Source organism: Rana temporaria, chromosome 1 (genome assembly GCF_905171775.1).
Source record: "Rana temporaria chromosome 1, aRanTem1.1, whole genome shotgun sequence".
Lineage (NCBI taxonomy): Eukaryota > Metazoa > Chordata > Amphibia > Anura > Ranidae > Rana > Rana temporaria.
Genome location: NC_053489.1, coordinates 620,152,921 through 620,173,441, shown reverse-complemented (window position 1 = coordinate 620,173,441; position 20,521 = coordinate 620,152,921).

The window sequence follows — 20,521 nt, the reverse complement described above, 5'->3', positions numbered from 1 at the left end:
TAAAAGAGGCACTTAGGAAGGGATATGCTCTCAATATACAAACATTTAAATTGTGACTGTCTGTATCATTGGGAGAAAACTAGTTAATCTGAGTCACGGTGGCTGGTCGGCAAGCGGTTTAAACTGTGTAAGGGGTTCTTTACTGTTAGAACGGTAAGGATGTGGAACTCCCCTCCAAGGTCAGCGGTGAGCGTAGATAAATCCATAAAATGTAGATGTGTTTCTTAGGGAACACAATGGGGTAGATTCAGGTAGGGGCGCGCACTGATACGGCGCACTGATACGGCGGCGCAGCGTTTCGTTTTTACGCTACGCCTCCGTAAATTACTGGAGCTACTCTTCATTCACGAAGCATTTGCTCCGTAATGGATCATTTAAATTAGGCGCGTTCCCACGCCGAACGTACTGCGCATGCTCCGTCGGGAAAATTTCCTGACGTGCATTGCGGTAAATGACGTCGCAAGGACGTCATTGGCTTCGACGTGAACGTAAATGGCGTCCAGCGCCATTCACGAACGAGTTACGCAAACTTTGAAGTTACGCAAATTTTGAAAATCGCGACGCGGGAACGACGTCCATACTTACCATTAGCTGCGCCTCCTAATAGCAGGAGCAGCCTTACGGCGAAAACGACATACGCAAACGACGTAAAAAATGAGCGCCGGCCGTGCGTACGTTTGAGAATCGGCGTTAGTATGCAATTTGCATACTCTACGCTGACAACTACGGGTGCGCCACCTAGCGGCCAGCGTCAGATTGCACCCTAAGATACGACGGCATAAGAGACTTATGCCAGTCGTCTCTTAAGGCTACAGTCGGCGTATCGAGCTTTCTGAATACAGAAAGTCGATACGCCGGCGCTACTTAGCAATTACGCTGCGTATCTATGGATACGCAGGCGTAATTGCTTGCTGAATCTACCCCAGTGTACACAATGTACAAGGATATTGAAAATGGCAGTGATATAAACGCACACACACACACACAGTGGCGGCCCATCCATAAGGGGCGCAGCTCCCCTAAACCATGCACCCAGCCACAAATCTACATGCAAGCCACTTGACGCATGGATTTCAATGTTTGTTTGTTTTTTGAAGCACATGATTAAAGCCTGAGGCTCTAATTGACTTTAAAAAAGGGTGTGCTCGTGGCACAGAGCACTGAGCCCTGAACCCACCCAATTAATATTCGCTACTGTCTTCCTGATTCTATTCCCGGACAATCAGGAAGCAGGTCATGAGACACGATTGGCCAGGGAGTCTCAAAGTCTCAAGACCTACTTCCTGTTCGGCCGGGAGGAAAAGCCTCAGCTCTTCCCTCAGTATAATCTCAATCTTGCGCTGCCTGTGACCAGCAGTCAGGGGAACTGGGTGAACTGAGCACCTAAGGTACGGCCTCTGATCGCTGCCCCCTTCCCGTCCGTCTCCCGCAGGGGGGGGGGGGTAGTGGTGGCGGCTGCTGTGCGATTGAGCGGGGCAGGTTTGTTTGAAGCCCCCCAAAATATTGAGCACCAGCCTCCACTGCTTTTAAATCTGGAGATTTCTACCTTTAGTACTGGGTAGGCCAGGATGATGCAACTCCTGTCCATGTTGTGATTGTACATTAAGCTGTGCATGCACGGCTGTCTGTGTGAAGTTTGTAAGAAATGGTTGCAAGCAAGGGAAGAGGTTATATAGCAAAAGAGAAGATTCTAGTTTGCCATAAAATCTACCTACAAACAATTAGAAAAAAATAGTTCAGTTCCTCTTTACTATCAAACTAACAAGGTCATGGCCACACAAGGCACAATGGGCGAGATTTACCAAAGCCGATGAATCTGGGGCAGCTGTGCATAATAACCAATCAGCTTCAAACTTCAGCTTGTTCAATTAAGCTTAGACAAAAAACCTGGAAGCTGATCAGTTACCATTCACAGCTCCACCAGATTCTGTGTTCACCAGCTTTAGTAACCCCCCCCCCCCACTAAGACAGGGAATGGGTTAGCTAAGATTTTGTGCAATGACACCATACTCTTTTAGCAGTTTGAGTCGGGTTAAGAAGACCCAGGGTGGATGAACTGTAAATTCCAGGGGTCAAGTCCTAAGAAAAAAAGTGTGGGAACTCCCACCCAAGATCTCATATGAAGACGGGGGAAGAAACATAGTGGGTAGCTGTGCTGGCAAGAGCCGCTCACTTGTACAGCATCGCGAGGAGAGGGAGGGGGAGGTGGAGGGGGAAAGAGCCTGCAGCTGCAGTAGCGTTTCTAGGGTTGGTGTCACCCCCCTCCACCATCTATAGTTGCCCCTCAGTACAGACCCCCCTCCACTAAGTATAGACCCCCCTCCATCAGTGCAGACTCCCCACTAAGTATAAACCCCTCCCTCAGTACAGACCTTCCTCAGTACAGACCCCCCCTCCATTAGTACAGACCCCCCAGGACAAGCCACTCCCCCTCCATTAGGACAGACCCCCCACAAACCTCCCCCCTCCATTAGTACAGACACCTCCCTCCATTAGTACAGACTACCCCCAAAAACCACCCCCCTCTATTAGTACAGACCAACCCCCCACAAACCACCCCCCTCCATTAGTACAGACCACCCCCCTCCATTAGCACAGACCACCCCCCACAAACCTCCCCCCTCCATTAGTACAGACACCTCCAGGACAAACACCCCCCTCCATTAGTACAGAACCCCCACAAACCACCCCCCTCCATTAGTACAGACCACCCCCCACAAACCTCCCCCCTCCATTAGTACAGACCACCCCCCACAAACCTCCCCCTCCATTAGTACAGACCAACCCCCACAAACCTCCCCCCTCCATTAGTACAGACACCTCCAGGACAAATACCCTCCTCCATTAGTACAGAACCCCCACAAACCACCCCCCTCCATTAGTACAGACCACCCCCCACAAACCTCCCCCCTCCATTAGTACAGACCACCCGCACAAACCTCCCCCCTCCATTAGTACAAACACCCCCCTCCATTAGTACAGACAACCCCCCCCCTCCATTAGTACAGACCACCCCCCTCCATTATTACATACCACCCCCCACAAACCCCCCCCCTCCATTAGTACAGAAACCCTCAGGACAAACCACCCCCCCCTCTCCATTAGTACAGACACCCACACAAACCACCCCCCTCCATTAGTACACACCCCCCCTACAAACCCCCCCCCCCCCCCCCTTGACCATTGACTCTGAAATGCAAGGTGCAATTTCCTGCACATGGAAATTACATAGTATAAAAACATCATGCAGTTTCTATGTGGCTGCATTTTTAAAAGGATGCCAGAACTTTTCCCAGCAGAAAACGCAGGCGCAGCAGATGGTGTATCGTGCCTGCACGCCTGGGCTGTGATGTAAAGAATCTGAGTAATCGCACAAAACTGCGATTCGGACCTCGGTTGGTAGAAAATTTTACTAATCGGACCTCCATGAATTTTAATTCAATACCCCTGCTATAAAGGAAATACCTGTCACTGATACTGAAGTAACAGGCCAAATGTTAAACTGGTTGAATGTCCTTAGGACCCCTTACTACTTGAATTTGGAGAAAAAAATATTTTGGAGTGATAATAAAAACGTAAAAGAAAAATGTACCGTGGTTAAATTAGATTAAAATGTATTCAATTAAATAGTTACATTTAAAAAAACACACTATTTGCCACTCTAATAAAAAATAATTATAATTAAAAAAAAAATCAAAATGTGTTTACAGGCTAGTATGAAATACTCAGTGGTAAATCATTCTGAGTTTCTGCATTTTACACTTTTTCAATTACTGAGAAGTTTTGCTTTCAAGAAGCAAAAAAAAATAAAATAATAATAATAATAATAATGACATCCTTAATGTTGCATGAAAGAATAATGGAAGGAATAACCCTGCTTGGAGCTGTGCTGCATTATTCAAAGACACATTTCTGAGGCCAGAACTACACGGTGTCATAAAAGGCAGTGGAGCTCCATGATCTTCAGAGCTGGTTGTACACAATGCAGGCAGAGATGAACAGGGGGTCTCAGCAGGGTCTCTGATTTACATTTTCAACACAAGAGTGACTTATCTTTGCTTTTTTTAAAGCTCAAATCATTTTTAAATAAAGGTATGCTTGTATTTTTAAAATATATATTTTTCAAATCTTTACTCAAAGGTTAATTAAAGCTATGTTAATAGTTTTGCTGAGATGGATAAATAAAAGTTAACAGAACGGCTAAAATATTTTCCTAGAAAAGAATACTGCTTCAGGCTCCCTCCGGCGTCCACAGCCCAGTTATCTGGCCACATGATGCTGAAAAAGTAATTCTGAACTCTAACCCCACTTAACAAAAATCATGTGACCTAGTGCCTAGATTTTTGGTCATGTGAAGAATGGGTGAAGCCTTAAGCAGCATTTTTTCCAAGGTAAGTATGAAAACTCATTCGTTGTTCTTTATTCAAGAATTTAAGTTAACATTTACGTGAACATGTACAGAGAGAAATATGGGAGTTGTCAATGCTAACCTCCTTCTAAAAATACTGGTTGTCTGGCTGTTCCTGGATTCAATCATTAGCTAACCCATAACAAGTGTAGCGCCTGTGTACTTTCAGGTACAGGTGCTATTCTAAATTTAAGGGGGATGAGAGAAGTTAGCTCTCATCCAGTTGATTTGTTTAAATTGGGTCTCTGCTTCAGCTGGACTGTACTGTGGGCTCATTCTGTTGTTGCCAGGGTGCTATACCACCCCTGGGCGACAGGTGGCGCCAGTGGAGTCCAGGCTGGGGTGTCTCTTGCCGGCAGCCAATCGGGAGGGAGTTTCCCTCATGGGGCATGCTGGGAGAAGGTACTTCTGGAGCAGACGCCATTGGGCGGGGTTCTTTTTCCTGGTGCGGCACCCACCTTCAGGGTGACCACACATCATAGCCCCCGGCGTGTTCCTGGTTCCGGGACCATGTTGGCCCGGAGCAATTGAAGCTGTGTCGGGGCCCCAGTGATCGCCTCGGTCCCCAAGTTCTGAGGAAAGATCCCAAGCGAGATAGCTGTTCGGTGGGGAGTCAGCCTGAGGAGAGCCAAGAGAGGCAAGCAATCCAACAGGGCCTCGACAATCCATCGGGGATCAAGGTAACCGGACACTGAAAGGTTGGATGTCAGCCACCTGTCAGTCGGTGACCCAATTGAGAACTACCTGAGGGAGATTTAGGCCCAAATACTACTGAGGAGGATTTCCTCCATGATTTACGTTCTAGGGAAGGGTCCGTGGCAGAAACTTGTTTTCCCTCAAAGTTCCGAGTGATACCCTGGCTGCCAGGTTGGTGTGAGAGGCCTGTCTAGGTACACTACACCCACTCCGGCTGGAGTGGCAACGAAAGTAGAGTGTCGTTGGAAGCAGGATTGCTTCCGTACTGCTGAACCTGAATCTGTTATTTCTTCTCCTCATACATCTTTGCTATCTACCTCAAGTTTATTGTTTACCGTGTTGGGTAAAATAAAAGCAGAAGAAAAGACACCTGCTGTTTGGAGATTCCATCATTGCTGCTCTCATCAACTACCCTAGACGGCGGAGTCACAGAGGTAACAGGCCATCCCAAATCTATCCAGCGGCTCCTTCGGGGGTGAGCGCTACACAAGGATATAAATAAGAATGGTAGCACTTCTAATCTGAACATTTGTTCTAGGTCTTTAGCTTTGGGAGTTTAAAAAAGGAACTTTGCCCCACACTCCAATTTTTTTCTACAACCCCTCTTACAATTTATGGTGAGTTGTTGTCAGGGAATGCCCATCAGACGTTTGTCTCGCAGAAATGTCCATATGAGCGGCATTGTCCGCAAAATGGTGACCAGGCACGTGAATGCGCGCAGGAATGGTCACAGGCTCGCACTTACAGTAGGTGTTTGTGATATTGTGTTTTTAGCACGACAGCATCGCGCTGATTCTCGGCGACATGGTGCCGAGATCTCGCCGACATCGCACTCACTGAAATAGTGACAGCACATCCCAGCAAGCGCGTCATAGAAGCGACGGGAGATCCGACTTGGATTCCCGCCAATTCTACACGTGTGCGGCGTTTGTTATGAATCCTGAATCCTCACATCCAGGGTTGTCGGGAAGGGGCCCTGTCCTCATCAACATGGGGACAGGGTGCTCTGAGGTGGGGGGGCCGCAGTGCGCCCCCCTGCCCCAGAGCACCCAACTCCCCCATGTTGAGGGCATGCAGCCTGGTACGGCTCAGGAGGGGGGGGCGCTCGCTCGTCCCCACTCCCTTCCTGGCTGGCCGGGTAGCGTGCTTTGGATACGGGTCTGGTATGGATTGTAGGGGGAGCCCCTATGCCGTTTTTTTCGGCGTAGGGGGGCTCTCCTTACAACCCATAACAGACCTAAGGGCCCGGTATGCTCCCGAGGGGGGGACCCATGCCGGATTTTTATTTAAAATCCGGCGGGGACTTCCCCCTCAGGATTCATAACAAACGCCGCACACGTGTAGAATTGGCGGGAATCCAAGTCGGACCTCCCGTCGCTTCTATGACGGCTCGGTCTCCATCGCGGCAAGCCAGCTCGGCGCTGGCTCCCGCGATGGGGCTCGTAGGTGCTCAATCTCGCCGAGAAAGAGAGCGAGATTGACACAAAATCGAGTTCACCTACTGTAGTGCATGTTTCTGCCAGACGGGCTATTTAACCACTTCAAGACCAAGCCTATTTCTGACACTTATTGTTTACAATTTGTATTTTTTGCTACAAAATTATCTAGAACCCCCAAACATTATATGTCATTTTTTAGCAAAGACCCCAGAGAATAACAGTTGTTTCAATATTTTATGTTAAACGGTATTTGCTCAGCGGTTCTTCAAACTAAATTTTTTGGGGAAGAAATACACTTATTTGAATAAAACAATAAGAAAAGAAAAAATAAGAAAAGAGAAAAGTTAGCCACATTTTTTAGCATATTGTGAAAGATGATGTTATGCCGAATAAATAGATACCTAACAGGTTATGCTTTAAAATTGTACGCACTTGTGGAATGGTGACAAACTACGGTACTTAAAAATCTCAATTGGGGCTGCATGACTAGGGGAGGAACAGGGTCAGGGAACGGTCAGCTAGGTCAGTGAGGGGGCAGGGGTATAGACTGCTTACCTGATTGGAGGCAGAAGTTAGAAGGGGGAAGGGTCCAGTGGTGATGGTCTTGCGTAGGGGCGGATTTTCATCATTCCAGGAAGATTAGTAGCAGAGCCAATTTCCCAACCTCCCGCCCTGGTGTTAGTAGTTATCACATTTCACAGTTGGGGGTATGTGTTGGGGTCTTTAGAGGTGTGTGGTTTTGTTGGTTTTTTGGTTAATTTTATTTTATAGAGATATCGCAAAAAAGAAAATCAATTTTGGAAAAAAATGTTTTTGTTTTTTGTTTATATTTGTGTAGTTTTACTGATTAGTGGATATTGTTTAAATTTGTCACATCAGTCGGAAGTTCAAGGGGTTTGGGGGGTCAGTGATGAATTACATGGTTACAGGATTAGTGGGGCCCATCTAAGGTATGGCGCTTCCACTTGGTTAGCGGTGGTTCTCCCAGGAACTAGGTCCCCTGGGGAAAGGGAATATGGAAGTATGTGTGATGTCGGAGCATCTTTGAGCCGGTTGGGGCACGGCTGGGGACATAGACCGTTCCAGTTATAAATTGTGCATTAAAGACACCCAAAGACCTCTTGTTGTTGGGCATTATTATTTTTGTTAAAAAGTTGCACTTACGGTATGTTTTACGTGATGTTTATTTATTATTTGGTTAATAAAAATGTGGCTGCTGTGGCCATATAAAACGCATGTCACGCAGTCTGTGTCTTTAATGTTATTGGTAAGGACCAAGGTTGACAAATCCTTTAGTCAAGAGTTACAGAGGAGATCTTTCGCTAGAAATATTGCTATTGCGATACCTCACATGTGTGATTTGAACACTGTTTACATTTGCGAGTGCGATTTACATATGTGTTTTCTTTTGTGCGCGAGCGTACAGAGGTGCTTTTATTTCACTTTTATTGCTGTCACAAGGAATGTAAACATCCCTTGTGACATGAATAGGCAGTCACAGGTACTCTTTATGGATGGATCTGGGGTCCCCGAACCCCTCCTCTGCAATTCAAAGTATTCAAAATGGCAAAATTGGCATTTTTAAATACCTTAGATTTTTTTAAATCGGCGATGTTGGCTGCCGAGTAAACCGGAAGTGACGTCGCTTCCGGGGTTACTACATCGGAGACCCGATCAAAGCCGATTCTGGCTTCGTAAGGGACTCCGGCCAGCCGGCGGACGTGTCAGCTGGTCGTTTGGGTATCCAAGTGGGACAGAAGACCCAGGTGGAGCGGCAGAAGGCAGCGGGGGGGGGGGGGGGGGCGGTACAACAAGTTGAGTGAGATCAGAGTGTTAATTGAACTCTGATCCAGTTAATGTGTTCAAATTTGGGTCTCTGTGTCAGCTTGGCTGTGCTGTGGGCTCATTCTGTTGTTGCTGGGGTGCTCTTCCCACCCCAGGACAGTAGGTGGCAGCAGTGGAGTCAAGGTTTGGATGCTCTTCCCTAGTGGCCAATCAGGAGGGAGCTGCCCTCGCTGTGCATGCTGGGGGAGCGTATTTATGGGGCAGACACCATTTGTTCTGGGTCTTCTTCTTCGAGTGCGGCACCCACCTTTAGGGTGACTGCACCACGGAGCCCCAGCATTATGGTCTACCAGGCCGGGGCATGCGTGCCACGTGGTGTTCCTGGTTCCGGGACCATGTTGGTCCGGAACATTTGAGCTGTGGCAGGGAGCCCAGTGGTCGCCTAGGTTCCCAATCCTGAAGATCCCAAGCGAGGTAGTTGTTCAGTGGGGAGTCCATCTGAGGAGAGCCAATGAGAGGCTGGCGATCCAATAGGGTCTTGACAAACCACCGGGGATCGAGGTATCCGGACACTGAGAGGCTGGTCACCTGTCAGTCGGTACCTGAAAGAAACTTGAAGGAGATGCACAGAATTTCATGTTGAATCAATCACTGTTGTTAACAACAAATCCATTTTCTTTAAATGGATTGTAAAGGAATTTTTTTTTTTCAAATTACCTGCATGTAAGCGGGGTGAGGGGTGCGGCGATTCACTGAGGGAGACACACGTAAAGTTCTTTGAACAAGGTAATGTTTATTACCGAGAGGTGGTAGTAGTAACAGTCTTTACAATCAAACGGCAAATGGTTCCTCTCCAGGCATGGAGACACAGATATGCAGTACAGATACTGTTGTTCTAAGAAATGTGGCTTTCTGAGTATCACAGGCACTTCCCACTTAATGGTACATTATATACCCCAGCACACAATGCTTATTGGAAGAGACTGGAAACACATTACCCGTAGCAGCTGGGAGTCTTTCATCCGACCAAGGTTACCACTGCAGGACTCCGTAGGACCCCTAAACTATCCCTCACAGGCCGGAACACTCTCCCTGGCTTCTCCTCTCTCTCCCTCACAAGCAGGGTCTCTGTCCCTATCTACATCCACTTGAGTTCTGCCTAAAACGTGCCTGAGCTTTACTATAAAAAGAAACCACCCAAAAATGGTCACCCAAATCTCTCGAGATCTCGTGCGGCCTATCAGAACACAGGGCTCCTCCAAAATGGTGTTGGAGACACTCTAGAGGCAGAAGTGTTAAACATTAATACATACAAAAACATAACAATTCGACTGCAGTATGAACACATATGATTACTTTACCACTTTCTCTTGCAGCACTAGACTGCCCTATCACTGACAGCTGCTTACATGCAGACATTCCTCTTTTCACTTCCTCATTGTTCGTTTTTGCTCAGAAGTTGCTCTATTTCTTCTCTGTTCTGTTCACTTCCTGCTTGTCTGATTGTTACTGACCACCGTGACGGGAGACTTTACTGCGGTGGTCAGTAACGTGCTCACCCCCTCCTGGGAACTACATCTGTGTGACAGGACGCTCTCTACGTGTTAGAGACTTCAAGGAGGTGTGAATTACTGGGCGTGCCGCAATTCATACTGGGAAATGTAGTTCTTACATGAACGAGCGATGCAAACCAGGAAGAGAATGAGAGAACAGAAACTAGAACACCGGAGCTGATATAGATGAAGGAATTTAATAGGTATTTACGTTTTTTAACAGAATCATTACACTATTCTGTCTGTTTACCTTGCAGACATTAATTTTAGGCAAAAAAATGTTTTCCTTTACATCTACTTTAATGGAAAATTTGATTACTTCATATGAGAATATTGGCCAAGCTGGGGATAAAAGAAACAGCAGTTTCTGGTGGCTTTGGAACAAGCATTATTTTCCTTTTCCTTTTCTTATATGTATGGTGTGCGTTGGAGCTCCTCAATATTTTATATACTTTTTCACTATATAATGAAAGGAGGAAACATAATTGTCGCCCCAGAGTAAGTGAAAGAAAGTAAAGGTTAAACTCAGAGCCCTGGAGATTCCAGGTGCCAATGTAATCATCTGGTGCTGGCAGGCAGCATGTGAAGGAGACTATCCCACTGGGAAGATTGTATCATCTCTCTTGTGCTGCTGGGTTCCCCCCGGCAACACTGCTAGACAACCACATTTCTTATGGAAAAAAATACTTGTCATCCCAAAGGTCAGCAAGTGATAAAACATTGCTTTAATCTTCTGCAAGACTTCTAACATTTTATGTACAGGCAGAGCTTTCATTAATGCTGGCCTCTGATGTGAAGTCATTACAGCTTTGTCTGGAAAAAAATAATAATACTGCGCTATGTAATCTTCAATTATGAAAGGCATATTTAAACTTAAATCCGGCTGTTTCTTTGTAGCTGGACCCATCACGCACAAAAAAAAAAATGGTGTCAAAACTGACAACGCAGGTAACTCATTTTCTTAATACATAGAGCCAATGTGCTCAAATATTTGTAACCATTGTCAACCAGTCCAAATCCATTTTAATTTTTCATTGGTATGTTTTAACAACAATGGGGGCAGCACAGTGTCTAGTCATACAATGGTGTCCTTGATTTCGAATCTCAGCCAAGACACTATGGGCCAGATTCAGGTACAAATGTGGCGGCGTAACATATCGTCTTTACGTTACACCGCCGCAAGTTTTTCTCGTAAGTGCTTGATCCACAAAGCACTTGAGTATAAACTTGCGGCGGAGTAACGTAAAGACGTCCGGCGCAAGCCCGCCTAATTCAAATGGGGCGTGTACCATTTAAATTAGGCGTGCTCCCACGTTGAACGTTCAGCGCATGCTCCGTTAGTAAATTTCCTGACGTGCTTTGCGCAAAATTACGGCGCCCCGACGTGTTTGTGAATGGCGACGCGCGTAACGTACTTACACCGAAAAAAAAAAATTGGACGCGGGAACAACGGCCATACTTTAACATGGCTGTTGTAAAGTTAAGCCATGAAAAACATGGCTTAACTTTGCGACGGAAAAAACTACGTTACGCACGCGAGTAGCTTCGTGGATCGCCGTAAAAGCTAATTTGCATACCCGACGCTGGAAAACGACGCGAACTCCACCCAGCGGCGGCTGAAGTATTGCAGCCTTAGATCCGAAGGCGTACGAAGCCGTAAGCCTGTCGGATCTTAGCCAAAAGCCGTCGTATCTTGTTTGTGAATCACAAATTAAGATACGACGCGGCAAATTTGAAAATACGCCGGAGTATCAGTAGATACTCCGGCGTATTTGTTCTGTGATGTGTTCCTACCTAAGGTCCACAAAGACAAAGACCCCCTCGTGGGGAGGCCAATAGTGGCTGGTATTGGCTCTCTCAACGAGCGTCTGGGTGAATGGATGGATGGGCAGTTACAACCATTGGTACTGAACCTTCCAGGCTATCTTTGTGACACCAAAGATCTTTTGATTAAACTTCATGGTTTTACTTGGACCGACAAAAACAGATGGTTAAGTTGTGATGTTAGCAGTTTATATTCATGCATCCCACATCACTTAGGAATGCAAGCAGTTAACAGCTTCCTCCGGAAGGTTTTCCTTGGTTTTACAGGAATTTATACTACAAGCACTTGAGTATCTTCTGACTCACAAGTTTTTCATGTTCGACGGGGGCTATTACCTCCAGAACCGTGGGGCCTCTATGGGAGTCAAGTTCTCCCCCTCCCTAGCCAACCTTTATATGGGCTGGTGGGAGAGGTCCCGTATCTTTGGATGTGGTAGCCTCCTTCTACTGTCGCTATTTTGATGACCTGTTCTTCATAATTTCGGATGACACTGTCAATTTGAATACTTGGCTCAGTTATTTAAATGACAATGATTTAAACCTTCACTTCACAGGAAATCTACAGACAACCATGATTGATTTTCTTGATGTGAAACTCTCTGGCATCAATGGTGGCATTGTCACCAATCTCCATAGGAAGAAGACAGCTGGAAATGCCCTCCTTAGGGCAGATTCAGCCCACCAGCGTTTCAACCAGCATTACTACCTGCAACAACGCAGAGTGGCCATGGGAGCCAAGTTCACACCCAGCCTTGCAAACCTTTTTATGGCCAAGTGGGAGGAGGATGTCGTCTATGCCCAGAATTTTCCATCCCTGGTTTTATGGGCCAGATATATAGACGACATCCTCCTCCTTTGGAAGGGCAGCCCTGAATCCTTAGGGTCATTTTTTGACTGCTTAACCACTTAAGACCCAGACCAAAATGCAGCTAAAGGACCCGGCCAGGTTTTGCGATTCGGCACTGCGTCGCTTGAACAGACAAAATTGGCGTCCTTTTTTTCCCACAAATAGAGATTTCTTTTGGTGGTATTTGATCACCTCTGCGGTTTTTCCTTTTTGCGCTATAAACAAAAATAGATTCCCTGTATGTTACTTTAGATAGTTGCCGCTGCTTTGAGATTGCATTTGGAGCGCAATCACATATCCATAACGAGGCTTGGGGAATACACACGTGATCATCATGTGACACTCAAGTCCCGGCTCTGTTTTTCCACTTCCGCATTTGTGACGGTGCGGATGTTGATGGAATACACACCCTTCGTTTGTGTCATATCTTAAAACGAGGCTTGGATTACACACTGCGGCGCTTCCTATAGTGCGCGGCAAGACTCAGAGACCATAGTCTTTTTTTGTTTTTTTCTCCATATCCCGTTTTTTGCGGTTCACCATTGGAACACATGCATCACATTGAGGCTTGGAACGCACGCCGCTCTGCCATGTTTACACATGCCGAAAGTTGATGCTTCTATCGCCGTGATGTGATGGTGGGTTGGATTTTCATTTGATTGGGGACAATATTTTTTCTGTCTATAAATTGGAGGGGGCTACAGTGGAGCGACACCCCAGACGAAGTGTTGGTACACGAAACGCGTCGGGTCGACTCCACTGCCGCCTCACCTGTGTATACACGCGTGTTATTTCAGCCTACATGTGAGTGTAACAGCTGTTTAATAAATTGTTTTAATTGAATCAAACAAGATTACGCTATGTGGCCACTTTTCTCTCCTATCTCTTTACACTATTGATACCATAAGATCCGGGACTCTCCCTTCCATCGTATGTCTTCCTACTTTTTGAAGTACTATCCATCAGAGATCAGGATGTGTATATCAGCATGATTCCTTCTTCCATGATTGGGAACCGTATCTTACAAGCCTGATTTGACTTTTGGTGGCATACGTCCCCATAAGTCCATTCGCTCCGGTAAGCCTTAATTTCCACTGGTGGCGGGTTACTATCATACACGGAGGAAATCAGCATTCCATGTTTTGATCAACTCTCACTTATTCACTTGGTGGAATTTATCCATAAGGACTTTATTCACATTTAATATTTTGTTGCACCTAAATTTTAATTTATATGTAGTAATCTACCATATATATTGTATAAGCGCTACACTTTCCTGTACACTCTCGACACCATATAGCCTGGAGTTCAACCAAATAAAACACACTGTTGACAAGTATCTCCCCATCTTGTATAATGATGAGATTTACCAACAAATACTAAACAAAGGTATCAAAACAGTGTCACGGAGGGCCCCCACAATTAGGGGTACACTCTCACCCATTCTTTTTCAGAGTGAATCCACAGGTAGCAACTGGTTACAATTCAAAGGTACTTTTAAGTACTTTTAAGTGTGGCATAAGAGGTTGTAAATACTGCCGTCATATCAGTCAGCATGTCCATTCCTACACTACTGAAAAAAGCTTTGAGATCAAACAATTTATCAACTGTAATACTAAATTTATAGTTTACGTCATTAACTGTGACTCATGCCAGATTCAGTATGTAGGTCGTACAATTCGAAGATTGAAGGACAGACTCTACGACCACCTTTACGATATTGAAAAAAAACACAACACCAATGTGGCAAACCACTGGAACACCGTACATTGTAAGGACGTATCGAGTCTGTCCATTCAAGGCATCGAAAAAATCATGACCCCCATCAGAGGAGGCGATAAATTCAAAAAGTTATGCAAACAGGAAGTTTATTGGATTTTCTCTCTTCACACAAGGATTCCGCAGGGGTTAAATTTTGAGTGGGATGTCTTCCACGTTTATGATTAACAACAAACTACCCCCCACCCCCTCCTTACCATTTTGCATTCCAACTTGACACCTTCCTCTGTTTCCTGTTCTGTACACAGAAACACTGACATCATTGCATGGATTGTGACATTGCCCTTTAAACAGCTTAGTAACATTATCATGCTTCCTCTCTATACATATAAATTATTTTACATCTTATTTGGAGAGTGATAATGTTAACATATGTGACATAACACTTCACGTGGGTTCACCAGTCCAAATATTGGATCGGATATTCGACGATCAACCATACACGCACAATCTCGATTAGGCCCACAGAACGGCTGGTAACCATGGTTCTTTATGTTTCATGCATACATGCATTTGTCAAACATTGACCGACAGCATAGTATGCAATGCAACATGCATCTTGAGGGTTCTATCCATACATAATATTGAGGGCATTCATTTGGTCATTTTAGAGAGAGTATGCCTTTATTTATCTGCTCTCTCAACATTTTATTTACATGATGTGTATTATTCACAAAATATTAGTATTTTGAAACATGTCAATTTAGTTTTTATACTCTGACCAATATTACCCTGTGTGTTTTTTCTTTATATATTATATTTTTTCTTTTGACCACACTGAATTGAAGTGTGGGTTTGTATACCTTATTTAATGAGGTCTTTACATCATCTCCCAGTTTGTATCATGCAAATGGAGCAATTTACTATCTAATGTCGGTCTCGTGAGGATCTTTGCTCTTGGTTCTGAGATAACATTCATATACATAAGATCATTTCAGATCTTAGTGTCTCTTTTCTTTATCTGGACACATCTAGACACGAAGGGCCAGATCCAGAGAGAGAGTACGCCGGCGTATCTACTGATACGCCGGCGTATTTTCAAATTACCCGTGTCGTATCTTTAGTTTGAATCCTCAAACCGAGATACAACGGCATCTGGGTTCGATCCGACAGGCGTACGGCTTCGTACGCCTTCGGATCGTAGATGCAATACTTCGGCGTCCGCTGGGTGGAGTTTGCGTCGTTTTCCGCGTCGGGTATGCAAATGAGCTTTTTCCGACGATCCACGAACGTAAGCGCGGCCGTCGCATTCTCTTACGTCGTCTCTAGTCGGCTTTTTCCGGCGTATAGTTAAAGCGGAGGTTCACCCGTACAATATACCTTTTCCCCTTAGATTGATGCTCGTTTTGTCTAGGGGAATCGGCTAGTTGTTTTAAAATATGACCTGTACTTACGGTTTACGAGATGCATCCTCTCCGTCGCTTCCGGGTATGGGCTGCGGGACTGGGCGTTCCTATTTTGATTGACAGTCTTCCGAGAGGCTTCCGACGGTCGCATCCATCGCGTCACGATTTTCCGAAAGAAGCCGAACGTCGGTGCGCAGGCGCAGTATAGAGCCGCACCGACGTTCGGCTTCTTTCGGCTACTAGTGACGCGATGGATGCGACCGTCGGAAGCCTCTCGGAAGACTGTCAATCAAGAAGGAACGCCTGCTCCCGAAGACCCATACCCGGAAGCGACGGAGAAGATGCATCTCGTAAACCGTAAGTACAGCTCATATTTTAAAACAACTAGCCGATTCCCCTAGACAAAACGAGCATTAATCTAGGGGGATTGTTTAAAAAAATAGATTAATGGGTGAACTCCCGCTTTAAAGCTGCTATTTTGCGGCATATAGATAGACTTGCCATGCCGATCTGAATTCCGCCGCCAGAAATACACTACGCCGCCGTAACTTACGGCGCAAATTCTTCCAGGATTCGACTTAAAGCCAGGTAAGATACGGCGGCGTAGTGTATCTCTGATACGCTGCGCCTATCCATTTCTATGTGGATCTGGCCCATATACACTTTCGTTTTTTTCCCCCCCCCTTTTAGTAGTACTGTCTGTGCATGTTTATTGTTCTTTCAATCGGGCATATTTCACTGACTCTGTGCTTTGGACATACATGCACAGATCTCAGCAATCACATTCACTGATTTATTGATTTCCCAGCCGAATCCCATGAAATACTGGCCATTTATCCTCACTCTTCCTTCTCTTCTCTCATTCTTTTTCTCACTTTATTTCTTTTCACTTTTCTCTTCTTTTTTTTTTTTTCTTCCTTCTTTTTTCTCTTTTTTAACGTCCATCTTTTTCTAGATTTTTGGCATTAGTTAGCATTCCAATAAGTATATAACACTGATTTACACTTTGAAATCATGCCATATGTTCACTCCTTTCTTTCTTCTAAATTGCTACATTGTTTTTCTTGATACATTGTCACTCACACTTCATCTCATGTTCACATTGTTCATCACTACACTTATTCACATCTGGTGTTTCACAATGGTTTTTGAATAAACCACAACAACATTGATTAATTTGTTCTTATTTTATCAAACAATATATTTTTCCTCACATCATTCAAGCACTTTGTGTAAATGTATCAAAATACATCTATGTCACTTTTTGCACATATGTTTGGAAGTGCAAGTAGGTCAATGTAGGTAGGTCAGTGCAGGTAGGTCAGTGCAGGTAGGTCAGTGGTCAGCATTGATGGGCACTGGTAAGTCACACAACCTCACCGCCCAGCCCCAAAAAAACTACTCCACATACAACACTTCTAATTCCGCCACCCGAAAACCACCAACCACCCCCCCCCCCCCCCCCCCCGGTTCTGGCTCTGGACTTCGGGCTGAAGCCCCTGGTCTTTTTGCCACCTAGCAACGCTGCCTGCCCGGACCTTTATGCAGGTAAAGGATCTGGCCAGCTTTTGCGATTCGGCACTGCGTCGCTTTAACTGACAATTGCGCGGTCGTGCGATGTGGCTCCCAAACAAAATTGACGTCCTTTTTTCCCCACAAATAGAGCTTTCTTTTGGTGGTATTTGGGATCACCTCTGCGGTTTTTATTTTTTGCGCTATAAACAAAAGTAGAGCGACAATTTTAAAAAAAATTCAATATTTTTTACTTTTTGCTATAATAAATATCCCCCAAAAATATTTAAAAAAAAATGTTTTCCTCAGTTTAGGCCGATACGTATTTTTCTACCTATATTTGGTAAAACAAATCGGAATAAGCGTTTATCGATTGGTTTGCGCAAAATTTATAGCGTTTACAAAATAGGAGATAGTTTTATTGCATTTTTATAATTTTTTTTTTTTACTACTAATGGAGGCGATCAGCAATTTTTTTCATGACTGTGACATTATGGCGGACACATCGGACAATTTTGACACATTTTTGGGACCATTGTCATTTTCACAGCAAAAAAATGCTATAAAAATCCATTTTTTACTGTGAAAATGACAATTGCAGTTTGGGAGTTAACCACTAAGGGGCGCTGTAGGGGTTGTGTGACCTCATATGTTTTTCTAACTGTAGGGGGGGCTGGACGTGTGACGTCATTGATCGTGTTTCCCTATATTAGGGAACAGACGATCAATGACAGCGCCAAAGTGAAGAACAAGGAAGCTGTGTTTACACACAGCTCTCCCCGTTCTTCAGCTCCGGGGACTGATCACGGGACTCTGGCGGCGATCGGGTCCGCGGGTCCCGCAGCCGCGGTCATGGAGCTTCGGACCGGGTCGCGGGCGCGTGCCACGGCTGGGCACTTAAAGAGGACAAACAGGTACGTGCTTGTGCCCAGCCGTGTCATTCTGCCGACGTATATCTGCAGGAGGCGGTCCTTTTTTTTTTTAACAGGGAAAACAGGAGGCGGTCCTTAAGTGGTTAAAAGCAAAATTGAAGGATGAGGTAAGTGAAGGAGGACTGCACTAAGGTAAAGGAAGCTATTTAGGATTTTTTTTTTTTACCTTTTGTGTAGCGCTACCCCCGGAGGAGCCGCTGATTAGATTTGGGATCTACTCTCTTTTTTTGACTCACCCCTATTTAACTGTCTCGAACCCTCCCTTGACACATCGGATGTCTAGTGAATGTATTGTGACCTCTGCCTGGCTGGGGTCACAATAGCAGGCATATAGCATATAATGGCAATGTAATAACAGTATTACCTGTTCTCATGGGTGGTTCTTCCAGATGAGAAAATATACTTCACACAGTTAGTATATTTAAACCAAAGAGAATGAGTTTACTTTAGGTAGACTAGAGAAAGCAAACATGGGTTTAAATTACAAGTCAACAACTGTTATGCGATGACACACAATGACTCTGCAAGGGCCCTTGCAGGAATCAGTAAATAATGACAAGAAAAGATCTAGGCTAGAGAATGGTACCATTCAGTTAAACTAATATAGGGAGTCTATGCTCGCGAGCTCCCCCTAGCGGGCAGTTCTGCAGAACAGCTACTGAAAGAGACTCCTTGAGAGTAAAGTCCCCGTTGTACTTTATATTTATAATCCAAAAAGGGGTAAAACGATGGGAGGAAGCTAATCAAATTAGGGTGTTACGAATAACAGGGTGGGTGAGCTGATCGCTCGTCAGCGTTAGTCCCTTCTTCGTAACAATTTTCTGCTTAAAGGCCTCTAAAGTCTAGTCAGAGGTCAACACGGATCTCCGGCTTGTAGGGTGGTACTAGATTGTTTGTCTAGAGGGAGGGTTAAACGTTGAGCATGTGCTCTCTCACCCGAACGGGCCCGATCCGCCTGAGTTCTTCTCAAAGGCGCGTTGGTCAATCACTGTTCCAGCACGAGGTCTCCGGTACCAGGCTCTCCACTGTTTCAGTTGTCAGCTGGGCGGCTTCTCCGGTCTCCTGGAACACGAGCTGGGTACTGTGGTCTGGCTTCTCTCCGGGTGGTTGGTCTCCCGGTGGATCCAGGCCCAGGCTTCAGGCCTAGCAGCACGGCTGTGCTGTTCTCCACAGCTCCGCAGAGGAGAAGATGCAGGTCCCGAGAAAGCGAGATCAGCCCCTCCCTTTCCTTAAGTAACCTCCCCCATAAGTCTGTGCGGAGGTGTCTCATGTTCCAATAATGCAGGGCATTGTGGGAAGTGTAGTCTGTTTCTACAAAGAGTCAATGGAGTCCATATATCCCGCTACTCCTAGTCGCACAATGCATAGCTTCTTAAAGATATCTTAACATATTTACAGACGTGGATAAAGTTCCGGCGGGGATTCAGGCCTATCAATAGTCTCTGATAGGATGACCCGCTACATTTACAACCCCTTTAAGACCCTCAAAACTTTGGCCTCATGCTTAAGGTAAGCTAAGTTATATACTATAACTGTCACAGTGAACCAGAACGCGAGCAGCACCGAAGAGATCCAGGCACAATAAAGTAAAAATTTCAGAAAACTCTTAGGAATTATCCAAAGAAAATATAAGCAATATATAATATATAGTGGAGAAAAACCCTGATGTTTAGTTTATTCCCTTTATTTTAGAATTGTATAAAGCCTGAAAAGGGGATCTAAAACCCTGATGTTTAGTTTATTCCCTTTATTTTAGAATTGTATAAAGCCTGAAAAGGGGATCTAAGGGAACCTGAAAGCTTGCATATTTAACTGCTTAAAGTGTATTTCCACTTTTGCAGCCACATTTTTAGAAGACCTCACTGTTAGGTAGATTCAGGTAGATGGGCTTTACTTTAGGGCCTAGCCTAGCCTGTTTAGGCTACACCGCCGTAAATTAACTAGGCTAGTAGTGATTCTCAATCTACTTACCTAATCTACGGCGGCGTAGCCTCAAACGAGCGGGCGTAAGGGCGCCTAATTCAAATTGGTTGGAGGGGGGCGTGTTGTATGGAAATTAGGCTTGACCTCACGTTTTTTGCTACTGCTCATGCGCCGGGCGCCTACATTTCCCAGTGCGCATTGCGGCTAAGGACGCCGTACGGGCCTATTGATTTTGACGTGTACGTAAACGACGTAACTCCCGATTCGCGGACGACTTGCGCAAACGACGTAAAAAATTCGAACCTCGCGGCGGGAACGGCGGCCATACTTAACATTTGCTAGGCCACTAGAGCATAGCTCTAACTTTAGGCTGCCTAATGCCTTACGGAAACGACGTTAATCGACTGCGGCAGGCTCGCGTACGTTCGGGAATCGTTGAAAAAGCTCATTTACATAATCTACGCTGGCCGCAATGGA